Raw genomic sequence first — 17,618 nt, 5'->3', positions numbered from 1 at the left:
AAAATCCTTAACAAAATTCTAGCAAACAGAATCCAACAACATATTTAAAAAATCATACACCATGACCAAGTGTGCTTTATCCCAGGAATGCAAGGATTCTTTAATATCCGCAAAGCAGTCAATGTAATACACCACATTAACAAATTGAAAGATAAAAACCATATGATTATCTTAAGAGATGCAGAGAAAGCCTTTGACAAAATTCAACACCCATTTATGATTAAAACTCTCCAGAAAGCAGGAATAGAAGGAACATACCTCAACATAATAAAAGCTATATATGACAAACCCACAGCAAGCATTACCCTCAATGGTGAAAAATTGAAAGCATTTCCCCTGAAATCAGGAACAAGACAAGGGTGCCCACTCTCACCACTACTATTCAACATAGTGTTAGAAGTTTTGGCCACAGCAATCAGAGCAGAAAAAGAAGTAAAAGGAATCCAGATAGGAGAAGAAGTGAAACTCTCGCTGTTTGCAGATGACATGATCCTCTACATAGAAAACCCTAAAGACTCTACCAGAAAATTACTAGAGCTAATCAAAGAATATAGTAATGCTGCAGGATATAAAATTAACACACAGAAATCCCTTGCATTCCTATACACTAACAATGAGAAAACAGAAAGAGAAATAAAGGAAACAATACCATTCACCATTGCAACAAAGAGAATAAAATACTTAGGAGTATATCTAACTAAAGAAACAAAAGACCTATACATAGAAAACTATAAAACACTGATGAAAGAAATCAAAGAGGACACAAACAGATGGAGAAACATACCGTGTTCATGGATTGGAAGAATCAATATTGTCAAAATGGCTATTCTACCCAAAGCAATATATAGATTTAATGCAATCCCTATCAAACTACCAACGGTATTTTTCACAGAACTAGAACAAATAATTTCACAATTTGTATGGAAATACAAAAACCCTCAAATAGCCAAAGTAATCTTAAGAAAGAAGAGTGGAACTGGAGGAATCAACCTGACTGACTTCAGGCTCTACTAAAAAGCCATAGTCATCAAGACAGTATGGTACTGGCACAAAGACAGAAATATAGATCAATGGAACAGAATAGAAAGCCCAGAGATAAATCCAGGAACCTATGGACACCTTATCTTCAACAAAGGAGGCAAGGATATACAATGGAAAAAAGACAACCTCTTTAACAAGTGGTGCTGGGAAAACTGGTCAACCACTTGTAAAGAAATGAAACTAGAACACTTTCTAACACCATACACAAAAATAAACTCAAAATGGATTAAAGATCTAAATGTAAGACCAGAAACTATAAAACTCCTAGAGGAGAACATAGGCAAAACACTCTCCGAAATGAATCACAGCAGGATCCTCTATGACCCACCTCCCAGAATATTGGAAATAAAAGCAAAAATAAACAAATGGGACCTAATTAAACTTAAAACCTTTTGCACAACAAAGGAAACTATAAGCAAGGTGAAAAGACAACCCTCAGATTGGGAGAAAATAATAGCAAATGAAGCAACAGACAAAGGATTAATCTCAAAAATATACAAGCAACTCCTGCAGCTCAATTCCAGAAAAATAAGCGACCCAATCAAAACATGGGCCAAAGAACTAAACAGACATTTCTCCAAAGAAGACATACAGATGGCTAACAAACACATGAAAAGATGCTCAACATCACTCGTTATCAGAGAAATGCAAATCAAAACCACAATGAGGTACCATTACACGCCAGTCAGGATGGCTGCTATCCAAAAGTCTACAAGAAATTAATGATGGAGAGGGTGTGGAGAAAAGGGAACCCTCTTACACTGTTGGTGGGAATGCAAACTCGTACAGCCTCTATGGAGAAAAATGTGGAGATTTCTTAAAAAACTGGAAATAGAATTGCCATATGACCCAGCAATACCACTTCTGGGCATACACACCGAGGAAACCAGATCTGAAAGAGACACATGCACCCCAATGTTCATCACAGCACTGTTTATAATGGCCAGGACATGGAAGCAACCTAGATGCCCATCAGCAGATGAATGGATAAGGATGCTGTGGTACAGATACACCATGGAATATTACTCAGCCATTAAAAAGAATTCATTTGAATCAGTTCTAATGAGATGGATGAAACTGGAGCCCATTATACAGAGTGAAGTAAGCCAGAAAGATAAAGAACATTACAGCATACTAATGCATATATATGAAATTTAGAAAGATGGTAATGATAACCCCATATGCAAAACAGAAAAAGAGACACAGATGTACAGAACAGACTTTTGGACTCTGTGGGAGAAGGCGAGGGTGGGATGTTTCGAGAGAACACCATTGAAACATGTTTATTATCTATAGGGAAACAGATCACCAGCCCAGGTGGGATGCATGAGACAAGTGCTCAGGCCTGGTGCACTGGGAAGACCCAGAGGAATTGGGTGGAGAGGGAGGTGGGAGGGGGGATTGGGATGGGGAATACATGTAACTCCATGGCTGATTCATGTCAATGTATGACAAAACCCACTGCAATGTTGTGAAGTAATTAGCCTCCAACTAATAAAAATAAATGGAAAAAAAAAAAGAAAGCCAGAGGCAATTGATTATGTTCTATTCAAGTGTTTCATGTGCAGTCAAGCAACTCTGCACAAATATGTAGTTTTCTAGGTCAAAAGGAATTTTCAGAAGTTTTCAAAGAATACTTTGTACATCTCATTTCCAAGATTTTTTTTTTTTTTTTTTTTTTTTAGTTTTTTGGACACATTCTTTAACCCAGTTGCTATCAACACTTTAAGTACATGTCACACTAAAAAAATTCCATGGGTTCCTTTTGGCTACTGTTCTGGAATAGGTCTTACTCCACTGAGTGAGCTCTGAGTTAGCCCTTCCCCCCTGCTATAGACACACACAACACAAATAAAAGTCCCACAAACAGGACTGTTTCAGGGAGCTTCCAGAGAGGTCAATGTAATAATTGTCTGAGGACAGGACTTCTGGGGGATCTCCAAACCTGTTCTTCCACTAATGCCTGCTGGTCTACTATTTTCAAGCCTGCCATAGTGCTAGTGAGAGAGGTACTGGAAGCTGGCAAGTTAAAATGTTACAAAGCTTGCTGTCCTTGGTGAAAGTCAGCCAGTTTTCCTGAATAAATGTTCTTTGAAATTCTATAAATCTTCGGTTAATTTCCAAAGTTCTGAAAAAGTAATTTTGACCATTTTTGTCAGGGTTCCTGTTAATTTTATAGAGAAGCAAATTATTTGAAGGTTTTTCACTTTGACTTTCTGGAAGTGTTTTTCCTACATTCATTGATTTTTAAATGTTAACCAACCTTGCAGTTCTTGGATAAGCCCCACTTGGCCATACAGTATTTCTATATATTGTCAGATTTCATTTACTACAATTTTGATTAGATTATTTTCCATTTATGCTCATGAGGAATTATTTAATATTTTTTAAATGGCATGCTTTTTTTTTTTTAAATCAAGGTAAAGCTGTTCATATAGAATGAATAGAAAAGTATTTCTTTCTTTCAAATTTTATAGACAATTGTGTAGATTGATATTATTTTTTTATTTAATGTGAAGCTTTATGGACTTAAGAGTTTTCTTTATGGAAAGGATTTTAACCACAAGCTTAATTATTTCATTAATAGGGTTATTGAGATTATCTAGTCTTCATGATTGAATTTTTGTAGTTTGTGTCCTTTGATAAATTTTTCCATTTTATTTTATAATTAAACAGGACTCTATGGGGCCATCCCAGGACAGGCCCCTGCCCCCATATCCTCTGTCTGCCTCTTGTTTGTAGACAAGGTACAGTCTCTCAGGATTCCCTGGAGTTGCAAAGGTCTGGCTCAAGAATTAATGATTGAAAGGATGTGAACATATAGTGACAAAAGTAGCATTTGGGCCAGGAGAATTGGTAACAAGTTAAAAAGTAAATCAGTTGTGTGGCAGTCACAGACTCTTTAGCTTCTCTCTGAAGTACCTAAATAACAGTATCTAATGCACATTTACTGAGTTGTTTTACAGATGCTAAAACATCCACCAAGTGGAGGAAATTAACTCCTTGATGACCATGAACATGTGGTGCCCAGACTTACTAAATCCTGAGGACTGATAATGTTAACCCTTGTGGTACCACCTGTTACTGCATCATCAGCCAGTAAGAGGGTTCTGCACAAGCTGATCACATGCCTTGTGACTCCTCTCCCTCACTTGCTTTTAGGTGGGGAGAGGTGTGTGTGTGGGGGGAACAGGATGGAGGGGACAAATGTATGCCTGTGGTTGATTCATATTGATGTATGCCCAAAACCATCACAACATTGTAATTATCCTCCAACTGAAATAAATAAATCTTAAAAAAATTCTTCCCTAAAACCCACTGGGGAATTGGGTATTATAGTCTTTGGACTGAGACAGTATCCCTGACTTCATGGCACTGTGCATCTACTAACAGAAATAAATATACAAATAAGGGGTTTTGAGAAGGTATTTTTAAAGGAAAAACATGTTTTCCATTGTTCCTGCTATTCAGATGCTTGCTCAAAGTTTGTTAATGATTGAGGTTCTAGAGTTCATTTCAATATCTGGCTAAGCCAATTTCCTTTTTAATTCATGACTAATTTTTAGTTATTAATCAGTTCTTTAGAATTCTAGAACTATAGTCTATATTCTCTATATATTTTATATATTCTATAGAATTCTATAGTTCTAGAGAATATATACATAAATAAACAATACATAATAAATACAAGCATAAATACTAGTTGATAGAATTTGTGACAGAGGTTTGTCAAGAAAAACATTTACTTATTCTTAGGGCATTAATGTCAAAGTCCTAGGTAACACATAATCTTTAACATAGCTTGCCAGGAAATATATGAACTACTCTTTTTGGTGAGGCATATTTCAAGTTTCAGGAAGAAATAATGATGATTCCATATATGATATTAATATTTCATATTTCTCCATTTTATATCTCTAAATAATACTCTTTTTCTAGTACAATATAATATGGAAAATTGAACTATTTTGTGTTTCAAAAGGAACAACATGTATCATGTAAAAACTTCATGGCCTTGAAGAGATCTAAAAAGTGCATGTACAACTTTCCATGTTGCAAAAATGAGAGACAACTAATTTATGCTAAAGCAGAAACAAAAATACAATGCACTGAGATCACAATACTTATGAATTACCGTGTTGGTATCCTGAAATCCCAACAACTAAAAAGATGAGGAAAATCTCAAAATATTTTGGCACATATAGAATTTTACCACAATAATTTTTTGATTCACTATGAAATTACCAAAAATTCTCTAAAATTTGACATTTTTCCATCAAGCAGAAAAAGGTCAAAACAAAAGAAGAAGTTATAAAGATTTAATAATGTAAGTGACCTTAGTGAGCAAAAGGGCACGTCACCAAGACATTCTCAAGATACACAGAGCAGCCTCAGGACCTGGTGCAGGCACATGACAAGAAGAGCCTCAGATGGCTACTCACCCATCCTCCGAGGGGGAAGGCCCGATTCCAGTCCTGCTGTCTCAGCAAAGCACGGCAAAAGGGAAAGCAGAGGCTTAGGAAATATGCAATAGCAGAAATAAAAAGAACTAAAATTTGGTTCTATTACCATTATTTACTGCATGCATGTGGTATTCCCTTCTCTAAGTCCAACTTTAATGACACTTTCAGTAGCTATCACAGTTACTTGTCCCCTTCTTAATTTAACCCTTTTCATTTTCTCATTCATTACTCAAGAACTATTTCCTATATACAAGTGTATTTGTTGTTTTTTAAGTGCTTTAGTCATCTCCGACTCTTTTGCAGCCCCATGGAGTGCAGCCCACCTGGCTTCTCGGTAGCCCACCAGGCTCATCTGTCTGGGATTTCCCAGGCAAGAACACTGGAGTGGGTTGCAATTTCCTTCTCTAGGGAATCTTCCTGCCCCAGGGATTAAATCCACATCTCTATCATTGGCAGGTGAGTTCTTTACCACTGATCCACCAGGAAAGCCACACATGTATATATAGAGTCATGTTTATGATTCTTTGTTCAAAGAGAGCAAAATAAAGCAAAATTGATCACTATATCATAATGGTATATACTGCCATACAGGATAGGACACTAATGCCCTTTTCTTTGAGAAAGAAAAAAAGCATGCTAACATTGGCATGTCGTCATTGAGGGGTCACCACATAGAGCCAGGCTCTGAGAGTCTTACTTGTCCGGTTAGAGGGGCATTCATCTGGACCTCAGATTGACATCTGGAATGAGTCCCTCAGCATCCTCAGACAGTTTTTCTCATCATCGATCCAGACAAGCACCCTCCCAACAAATAAGCATTTCCATAGCCAGGCTCATTTCCTTCAGGTTTATCTACTGCATTATGAATAAAGAATAGTACCTGGTATAGTACACATTATATTTAGCTCCTGAATAATGAAATTCTTATATATATCTATATATAACCCTCGTATATGAGGAAAACTGTGACTTTGAATTGTTTTAATAAAATTATATAAAATCTATTGGGACAATAAAGAAAATTTAACTAAAAATTTGAAAATTAAATAATGTAGCAAAGTTATATGCAGTATAGTTACAGTACAAATATAAGTAGAAGCATCTATGTTCTGAATGTGCCAGATAAAAATTAAAAGTAACAATGTTTAGCATACTTGCATTTAATTACAAGATTATTGTCATTCAATACAAAATGGTGAAGAAAGGAAATATGACAATGACTGTTCAAAATTATTCAGGTTACTCTTTATAAAAAAGGTTCTAAAAAAGGAAGAAACTATAATCAGAATTCCTTGAATGATATAGAGACATTCACAAGAAAAGATATATCTATCATAAAAGTATTCTCCCTTTAGTCTCTGAATGAATGACCTCACAGATATTGACTACTGACATCATTAGTCATAAAACACGTAAGAATTACAACTGTACCAGTGTAGCTGCTCACTTTCCTTCCTTGAAAATAACTTGTTCACTTGAAAGGACGGTAACTTGTTCTAGTTTTTGACCTGCAGCAAAACACCACAAAGAAAACAGATCAGATCAAACCATGAATGATTCCATTTTAATTAATCATATAGGCATTTCTTTCCACAAACATCACAGTTGCTTCATGCACTGTCACCCTTCATATTTCACTTATCCACTTGTTGCCTCTCTGAGTTTTTTACTTTTTGCAAATAGCCTATAATCCTCTCCACTGAACTATGCAAATGAGAGAGCAACTATATGAAATGGAAAATTCTAAAGTTGTACCTAATAAAGACTATATAAAAATACCTTATGATATAAAAATATCCTATGATTAAAAAATGCCATGCATGTGGTAGTGGTATTGACAGATATTTGAGGAAGTTACCAATTAAGCCAGTTCTGGGAGTGTTACTTGTCTAAGGCCACTTGGCTGGATTTCAGTAACCCTGATATTTATGCTCATCCTTGATCCAGACAGGACAACTACCAACCAATAAGTATTCCTTACACCATACTAATTCTCTTAAGAATTTACCACTTGCATTCAGCTTATAGGGAAAACAGCACAGGTGGGTACTCGACTTGATTTTAGTAACTTTGGTTATAATGGCAACTCCAGAAGCATCCTGAGATTCTTCTGTCTAGAAAGATACATGAAGTGGTATTGCAGTGAGGTGATTTTCAGTGCTGATATGTATATGTGGTATAATAGAAACAATTGAACCCAGGTCTAAAGAAACAGTAGTTAACCGTGAATTTAGGCTATATCACCTAAAAGATTATTAAAGTATGCAAAATATACAATGTGATACTTCTTCTGTCTGATAGATTTATACTCCATAGCCACAGAAGACATGTGTTCATATTGAAACACATAGGATAGGATACATTTTTTAACACATAGAGAAAAACCTACAAAAATCAGGAAACAATTAACAAAATGAAAATAAGTACAGAATTACCAATAACTACTTTAGTTGTAATGGACTGACTGTTCCACTCAAAAGACATAAAATGGTGCTAAACAGATATAAAAACAGGATATATATATATATAGGTAGGTAGATAGATAGATATAGATATATACTATATACTACCTATAAACTCATTTCAGATTTAAAGATATATACAGGCTGAAAATAAGGAATAAAAACAGGTATTCCATGTGAATGGAAACAAAAGAAAACTTGAAGAGCAATACTTACATCAGACAAAATAGACTTAAAACAGACTGTATAAGAAACAAAGAAGGATATTATATAATGATTAAGTGATCAACCTAGCATTAAGATATAACAATAGAAAATACCTATGCACTCAACATAGGATCATCTAAAGACATAAAGCAAATAGTGACAACCATAAAGAAAGAAACTGACAGTAATAAAATAATAGTATAGGACTTTTAGGCTTCCCTACTGGCTCAGATGGTAAAGAATCTACCTGCAACACAGGAGACTTGGGTTCAATCCCTGGGTCAGGAAGATCACCTGGAGAAGGGAACAGCTACCCACTTCAGTATCCTTGCCTGGACAATTCCATGGACAGAGGAGACTGGCAGGCTACAGTTCATGGAGTTGTAAAGAGTTGGACGTGACTGAGCAACTAACACACACATAGGACTTTTACACCACAATTACCTCAATGGACAGATAGATCATTCATACAGAAAATCAATGAGGAAACATTGGGCTTAAATGAAGCATTAAATCATGTAGCCTTAATAGATATATGTAGAACGTTCCATCTAAAAGCAGCAAAATAAATATTATTTTCAAATAACATGGAACATTCTCCAGGATAGATCACATGCTAGGCCACAAAAGATGTCTCAATAAATTTAAGAAAATTGAAATCAGATCAAGCATTTTTTTCCAATCACAATTATATACTAGAAATCAATTACAAGAAAAATGGCACAAAATGCAAAAACATGGAGTCTAAACAATATGCTACTAAATGGTCAAAGAATCAATAAAAGCAACAACACTATATGCAAGACAACAAAAGAAACACAGATGTAAGAACAGACTTTTGGACTCTGGGAGAAGGTGAGAGTGGAATGATTTGAAAGAATAGCATTGAAACATTTATATTACCATATGTGAAATAGATCGCCAGTCCAAGTTCAATGCATGAAACAGGGCACTCAAAGTTGGTGCACTGGGACAGCCCTGAGGGATGGGATGGGGAGGGAGGTGGGAGAGGGCTTCGGGACGGGGGGAAACATACACACACATGGCTGATTCATGTCAATGTGTGGCAAAAACCACCACAATATTGTAAGGTAATTAGCCTCCAACTAAAACAAATAAATTAAAAAAATAATATACCTGAAGACAAATGAAAATCTAAAGACAACATTCCAAAATATTAGCCGCAAAAACAGTTATAAGAGGAAAGTTTATAGTTACACAAACCTACTTCAGAAAACAAACACATCTCAAACAATACAAAGTTACATCTAAAGGAACTAGAAAAAAGAGCAAACAAACTCAAAAGTTATTAAAAGAAAAGAAATAATAAAGATAAAAGTGGAAATAATAACAGAGACTAAGAAATAATAGAAAATTCAATGATACCAAGAATCCTCAAGAAAGAGAGCAGGTTCAAATAAAAAATAAAAAGTTACAATCAACACCACAGAAATACAACATATCATAAGAGATTACTATGAACAATGCTGCTGCTGCTGCTAAGTCGCGTCAGTCTTGTCTGACTCTGTGCAACCCCAGAGATGGCAGACCACCAGGCTCCACTGTCCCTGGGATTCTCCAGGCAAGAACACTGGAATGGGTTGCCATTTCCTTCTCCAGGGCATGAAAGGAAAAGTGAAAGTGAAGTCACTCAGTCGTGTCCGACGCTTTGTGACTGGACTGTAGCCTACCAGGCTCCTCCGTCCATGGGATTTGCCAGGCAAGAGTACTGGAGTGGGGTGCCATTGCCTTCTCCGACTATGAACAATATACACCAATAAAATGAAAAACCTGGAAAAAATGAATTAATTCCTAAAAATATACAGTCTGCCAAGACAGAATCAGAAAAAAACAGACAGTATAGACACCAAATTAGCAGTAATAAAAAAGAATCATTAATTTTAAAACTCCTAACAAAAATGTCAAGGACTAGATGGCTTCCTAATTTCTAGGATTTAGCCTAGGGATGCAAGGGTGGTTCAATATTCACAAATTAATCAACATGATATTCCTATCAAATTGAGGAATAAAAGTAAAAAACCTCAATAGATTCAGAGAATGCTTCTGACAAAATTCAACATCCACTTAATAAAAACCCCAACAAATTAGGTATAGAATAAACACAACAAAATAAAGGCCATTTATGACAAGCCTACAGCTAACATCAATTCAGTGGTGAAAAATTAAATACTTATCTGAGATCAGGTGCAAGACAAGGATACCCATTCTTACCACTTTTATTTAGAATAGTATTTGAAGTCCTAGCCACAGAAATCAGACAAAAAGTAAAACTAAACTGGAAAGAAGTAAATCTGTCACTGCTTACAGATAACAGGATGCTATATATAAGAACGCCTAAAGACATCACCAAACAACTACTGGAAATCTTCAGTGGATTTAGTAGAGTTGCAGGACACAAAATTGATAAAAATCTGTTGCATTTCTATATCCTAATAGTGAAGTCTCTCAGTCATGTCTGACTCTTTGCAGCTCCATGGACTGTAGCCCACCAGGCTCCTCCATCCATGGGATTTTTCAGGCAAGGATATTGGAGTAGGTTGCTATTTCCTTCTCCCAACCCAGGGATTGAACCCGGGTCTCCCACATTGCAGGCAGAGCTTTACTGTCTGAGCCACCAGGGAAGCAGCATATACTGATAACAAAGCGTCAAAAGAGAAATTAAGGAAACAATCTGATTTATAATTGCATCAAAAAGGATAAAATATCCTGGCATAATTCTAACCAAGGAGGTAAAAATCTTGCACTCAAAAAACTATAAGACACTGATGAGAGAAATCGAAGATGACACAAATAAATGGAAATATACTTCATGCTTATAGATTGGAAGAATTAGTATTTTTAAAATGATCATTGTATGCAAGCCAATCTTAGATTCAATTCAATCCTTACGAAAATACCAATGGTATTTGTTTTTTTACAGAGCTAGAACAATAATTCTAAAATTTGGAAACTTGACTCCAACTAACCAAAACAAGCTTGGATGTACATATACAACTGTACATCAGAAAAAACACTCAATTAAAAAATGAGCTGGGGACCTGAACAGACATTTTTCCAAAGAAGATATACAGATGGACAACAGATACATGAAAAGATGCTAACATTAATAAACATCAGGGAAAAGCAAATAAAAATCAACATAAAATACTACCTTACACCTATCAGAATTACATTAAATAATAAAAAAGACAACAAATAAGTATTGTTTAGGATGTGGTGAAAACTGCACTCATATGCATTGTTGGTGGGATTGCAAACTGGTGTAGCCACTATGGAAAACAGTATAGAGATACCTCAAGATGTAATCCAGCAATGTCACTGCTGGGTATTTACACAAATAAAACAGAAATCCTAATTGAAAAAATATATATTCACCCCCAAGTTTATTACAGCATTATTTACATAGCCAAGATGTGGAAACAGTTTAAGTGTCATTGATAGATGAATGAATACAAATATATGAGATAAATATATATATATATGCAATTGAATATTACTCATCCACAAAAAGAATACAACTGGACATTTATGAAAACATGGATGGACTTATAGAGTAATTATGATAAGTGAAGTAAGTCAAACATAAAGACAAATACCATATGATCTCATTTAACTGTGGAATCAATTATCAATACAAGCAAAAGACCAAAGCAGACTCATAAATACAGAGAAAAAAATTGGTGTTTTCTAGAGGGGTTGGGGTACATAGGTAAAATAGGTGAAAGGAATTAAGAAGTATGAATTTTAAGCTATAAAATAGATAAGCCTTGGGAATGTAGTATACAGCATATGGAATATGGTCAATAATATTGTAATGACTACATATGAAGACAAGTGGTTACTAGATTTATTGTGGTGACTATTTCATAATGTATGTAATAAGTGTCAAATGACTGTTAGCACACCTGATACTAACATAATATTGCACATCAATTGCATTTCAATAAAAATAAATATTAATACTTTAAAAGCTACAGTGACACCAATTTATAAGGAATTGAATACTCTAGGATTCTATTATCCTGTGGTTCCTGGAACAAATCCCCTGCAGATACAGAGGGACAATTGCTCTGAAGCTAGCATGATTGCTGAATGTATATTCAGAAAATATCTTCCCAGGAATGGAATGGCTACTCAAGGTCTAAGCTTCCCAGTTCAATTTTTCAGATGACTCATACTGTGAGTGCTGAACTCACCTAAGTCAGCAACCTGGATGCAAGGCTGATGGTGGAATAGAAGGATCTGATCTCACCTACTTTCATGAACACACCAAACTCACAACTATATGCTGAATAACCACTGACAAAAAAAGGCAAACCTACAAAAAAGATATTCCACTTCCAAAGACAAAGAAGAAGCTACAACAAGATGGTAGAAGTGGCACATATGCAATACAACGAAATGCCATAGCCACCAGGTGGGAGACCCACAAATTGGAAAATAATTATACCACAGAGATTCCCCCGTAGGTGTAAGAGTTCTGAGCTCCAAGTAAGGATCCCTTGTTTGGGGCCTGAAATCAGGTGCAGGAGCCCCTCAGAGCATTTGACTTTAAGAGCTAGTGGGGCTTGATTGCGGGGACACCATAGGATTTTGGGAAATAGAAACTACACTCTTGGAGGGCACACACAAGGTCTTGTGTGCACCAGGACTCAAGAAGAAAAAGAGTGACTTCATAGAAGCCTCAGCCAGACCTACCTGCTGGACTTGGAGAGTCTCCCGAGGAGGCAGAGGGAAACTCTACAGGGACTCACTACAGGGACAAGAATACTGGTGGTAGAGGTATTGGGGAGTACTCATTGACATGAGCTGTTCCAGAGGCGACCATTTAGATGCCAACATCTGGCCCCACCCAAGAACCCTTAGGCTCCAGTGCTAGGATGCCTCAGGCCAAAAAATCCACAGGGCTGGAACACGACACAACCCACCCCCCATCAGCATATAGGCCACTTAAAGTCTTTCTGAGCCCACAGCTACTACTAAATATACCACTCGACATGGCCTTGTCCACCAGAGGGGCAGGACCCAGCTTCACCCACCGGTGGGCAGCCGCCAGTACTTCCCACAAGGAAGCCTGAACAAGTCTCTTGGATCAGCCTCACCCACAAGGGGGCAGATACCAGAACCAAGAGAAACTATGATCCTGTAGCCTGTGGATTACTTAGACAAAATAAGGTAGGTGAGGAATATGTTCCAGATGAAGGAACAAGACAAACCCCAGAGGAAAACTATGTGAAGTGGAAATAGGTAATGTATTTGAAAAAGAATTCAGAGTAATGATAGTAAGATGATCCAAGATCTTAGAAAAAGAATGGAAGGACAGACTAAAAAGATACAAGAAATGTTTAACAAAGAACTAGAAGATATAAAGGAAAAACAGAGATAAACAATACAACTACTGAAATTAAAAATACACTAGAAGAAATAAGTAGCAGAGTAAATGAGGCAGAAGAATGGACAAATGTGCTGGAAGACAAACTGGTGGAAATCACTGCTGCATAACAAAATAAAGAAAAAAGAATATAAATGAATGAGGACAGTTTTAGAGACCTCAGGACAACATTAAATTCACCAACATTTACATTATAGATGTCCCAGAAGAAGAGAGAGAGAAGGGGCTTGAGAAAATATTTGAAGAGAAAATAGCTCAAAATTTCCCTGACATGGAAAAGGAAACAGTCACAAAAGTCCAGGAATTGCAGAGCCCCAGGCAGGATAAACCCAAGAAGGAACATGCCGAGACACATACTGATAAAACTGGGGGAAAAAAGAAAAGAAAAAATATTAAGACCAACAAGCAAAAAATAATATACAAGGAAATCCCCATAAGGTTATCAGCTGATTTTTTAGTAGAAACTCTGCAGGACAGAATGGAGTGGCATGATATAGTTAAAGTGATGAAAGGGAAAAACTAAGAATACTATACAACTAAGAATACTATACCCACCAAGGCCCTCATTCAGAATCAACAAAGAAATCAAAAGCTTTACAGACAAGCAAAAACCCAGAGAATTCAGCACCACCAAACTAACTTTACAAGAAATGCTAAAAGAACTTCTCTAGGTGGAAAAGAAAAGGCCACAACTAGAAACAAACAACAACAACAAAAATTAAAAATGGGATCAGTCACTGGTAAAGGCAAAGATAAAATAGAAGTGGGAAATCATCTGCACACAAATACAGCATCAGATCTAGCAATTGTGAGGAGTATAAGAAGGCAAGATATTGGAAATGCATTGGAAATTAAGAGACCAGCAACTTAAAACAATCTTATTTTCTATAGTCTGCTATATCAAAACTGTATGGTAATCACAAACCAAAAAACTACAATAGATACATACAAACAAAAGAAAAAGCAACACCAACACAACACTAAAATTGTACATCACACCACAAGAGAAGAGAACAAAAGAGAAAGAAAAAAGACCTATAGAAAATATTCAGAAAAATGATTCCTCCAGTTCCATTCTTCTTTATCAAGACTGCTTTGGCTATTCGAGGTTTTTTGTATTTCCATACAAATTGTGAAATTATTTATCCTAGTTCTGTGATGTATACCATTGGTAGCTTGATAGGGATTGCATTGAATCTATAGATTGCTTTCAGTAGTATAGTCATTTTGACAATATTGATTCTTCCAATCCATGAACACGGTATATTTCTCCATCTATTTGTGTCCTCTTTGATTTCTTTCATCAGTGTTTTATAGTTTTCAATGTGTAGGTCTTTTGTTTCTTTAGGTAGATATACTGCTAAGTATTTTATTCTTTTTGTTGCAATGGTGAATAATATTGTTTCCTTAATTTCTCTTTCTGTTTTCTCATTGTTAGTGTATAGGAATGCAAGGGATTTCTGTGTGTTAATTTTATATCCTGTAACTTTACTATATTCATTGATTAGTTCTAGTAATTTTCTGGTAGAGTCTTTAGGGTTTTCTATGTAGAGGATCATGTCATCTGCAAACAGTGAGAGTTTCACTTCTTCTTTTCCAGAAAAATGAACAAAATGGCATTAAGCACAAACATTGGTAATTTGCTTAAATGTAAATAGATTAAATGCTCCAATCAAAAGACACAGAGTGACTGAATGGATACAAGAACAAGATTTGTATGGGTGCTGTCCACAGGAGACCCACTTCAGATCTAGGGACATAGACAGGTCTCAAGTAAGAGAATGGAAAAAGATATTTCATGCAAATGGAATCAAAACAAAGCTGGAGTATCAATACTCATATCAGACAAAATAGACTTTAAAATAAAGGCTATTACTAGATGCAAAGAAGGACACTACCTAATGATCAAGGGATTACCCAATAAGAAGATATAACAGTTGTAAATGTATATATACACTCAACATAGGGGCACTTCAATATGTAAGACAAATACTAACAGCCATAAAAAGAGGAATTGACAGTAACATAATAATAGTAGAGAACTTTAACATTCCCCTTACATCAATGGACAACATATCATCCAGAAAGAAAATCAATAAGGAAACACAGGCATTAAATTACACATTACACCAGATAGACTTAATTGATATATATACAGAGCATTCTATCCAAAAGCAGCAGAACATCCATTCTTTTCAAGTGCACATGGAACTTTTCCCAGGATAGATCTGTCTTAAGCCAAAAATTGAGCCTCAGTAAATTTTTAAAAATTAAAGTTATATCAAGCATCTTTTGTGACCACAATACTATGAGATTAAAAATCGATGGGGAACACATGTACACCCGTGGCAGATTCATATCAATGTATGGCAAAACCACTACAATACTGTAAAGAAATTAGCCTCCAATTAAAATAAATATATTTATATTAAAAAAAAGAGAAATTAACTATAAGAAAAAAAACACAAACTATAAAAGCCAGAAACACATAGAAGTTAAACAGCATGCCACTAAATAACTAATGGATCACTGAAGAAACCAAAAAGGAAATAAAAAAAATATATAGAGGCAAATGTAAAAGAAAACATGATGATCCAAAACCTATGGGGCATAGAAAAAGCAGTTCTAATATAGCAATTTATAGCAATACAATCTTACCTCAGGAAACAAGAAAAATCCCAAGTAAACAATGTAACCTTACACCTAAAGCAATTAGACAGACAAATAAAACTCAAAGTTATTAGAAGGAAAGAAATCACAAAGACCAGAGCAGAAATAATTGAAATAGAGACAAAGAGAACAATAACAAAGATCAATGAAACTAAAAGCTGGTTCTTTGGGAAGGTAAACAAAATTGATAATCTTTAGCCAGATTCATCAAGAAAAAAGGGAGAGGACTCAAATCAATAAAATTAGAAATGAAAAAGGAGAAGTTACAACTGGCATCACAGAAATACAAAGGATCGTGAAAGACCACACAAGAAACTATATGCCAATAAACTGAAAAACTTAGGAGAAATAAATTCTTAGAAAGATACAACCTTCCAAGACTGAATCAAGAAGAAATGGAAAGTATAAACAGACCAACCACAAGTACTGAAATTGAAACTGTGATGGAAAAGACTCCTCTCACAACAAACAAACATCTAGGAGCAGATGACTTCACAGGTGAATTCAATCAAACTTTTGGAGAAGAGTTAACATCAATCCTTCTGAAACTCTCAAAAAAATTCAGAGAAAGGACCCCATCACCTTGATATCAAAACCACACAAAGACATCACAAAAGAGAAAACTACAGGCCAATAGCACTGAGAAACATAGATGCAAAAATCCTCAACAAAATTCTAGCAAAACAAATTCAACAATACATTAAAATACATTAAAAGGACCATACACCATGATCAAGTGGGATTCAAGAATTTTTCAACATCTGTAAGTGACTGTGATGCATCACATTAATGAACTGAAGAATAAAAACCATATGATCATGTTAATAGAAGCAGAAAATTATTTTAATAAAATTCAATACCCATTTATGATACTTTCCAGAAAATGGTCACAGAGGGAACCTACTGCAACATAATAAGGGCCATATGTGACAAAACCATAGATGACATTACACTCAATGGTGAAAATCTGAAAGCCTTTTCTGAAATCTGAAAGCTAAGATCAGGAACAAGACAAGGGTGTTCACTCTCACCACCTTATTCAACATAGTTTTGGAAGCCCTAGCCAAGGCAGTAAGAGAAGAAAAAGAAATGAAAGGTAGCCAAATTGGAGAAGAAAAAGTAAAACTGTCACTCTTTGCAGATGACATAATACTATACATAGAAAATCTTAACAATGCTACCAGTAAATTCTAGAGTTCATTAATGAAATGATAAAGCTGCTTTCCATTTGTCTTCTTTGGCAAAAAATATATTCATGTCTTTTGCCCATTTTTAATTGATGAGGAAGATTATAAATTATAAAACTACCCAGAGATTTAATCGTTCTTTCCTGAAAATTCTTACCAGATACAGTATCTTTAA

The 17,618-nt window shown here is 35.4% G+C and overlaps 1 non-coding gene across 1 annotated transcript; it reads right to left on the bottom strand.

Moving 5' to 3' along the window:
* Positions 1–6,227: 6,227 nt before the first annotated feature.
* On the bottom strand, positions 6,228–6,294 carry LOC133068741 (small nucleolar RNA SNORD109A). The gene has a single exon (XR_009695692.1). It is a non-coding gene; the product is annotated as a small nucleolar RNA SNORD109A (small nucleolar RNA).
* Between the last annotated feature and the right edge of the window lie 11,324 nt (positions 6,295–17,618).

The sequence above is a fragment of the Dama dama genome, chromosome 13 (genome assembly GCF_033118175.1).
Source record: "Dama dama isolate Ldn47 chromosome 13, ASM3311817v1, whole genome shotgun sequence".
NCBI classification, from domain to species: domain Eukaryota; kingdom Metazoa; phylum Chordata; class Mammalia; order Artiodactyla; family Cervidae; genus Dama; species Dama dama.
Note: the sequence above shows the minus strand (reverse complement) of the source record. Positions and strands in the feature narration are given on the sequence as shown.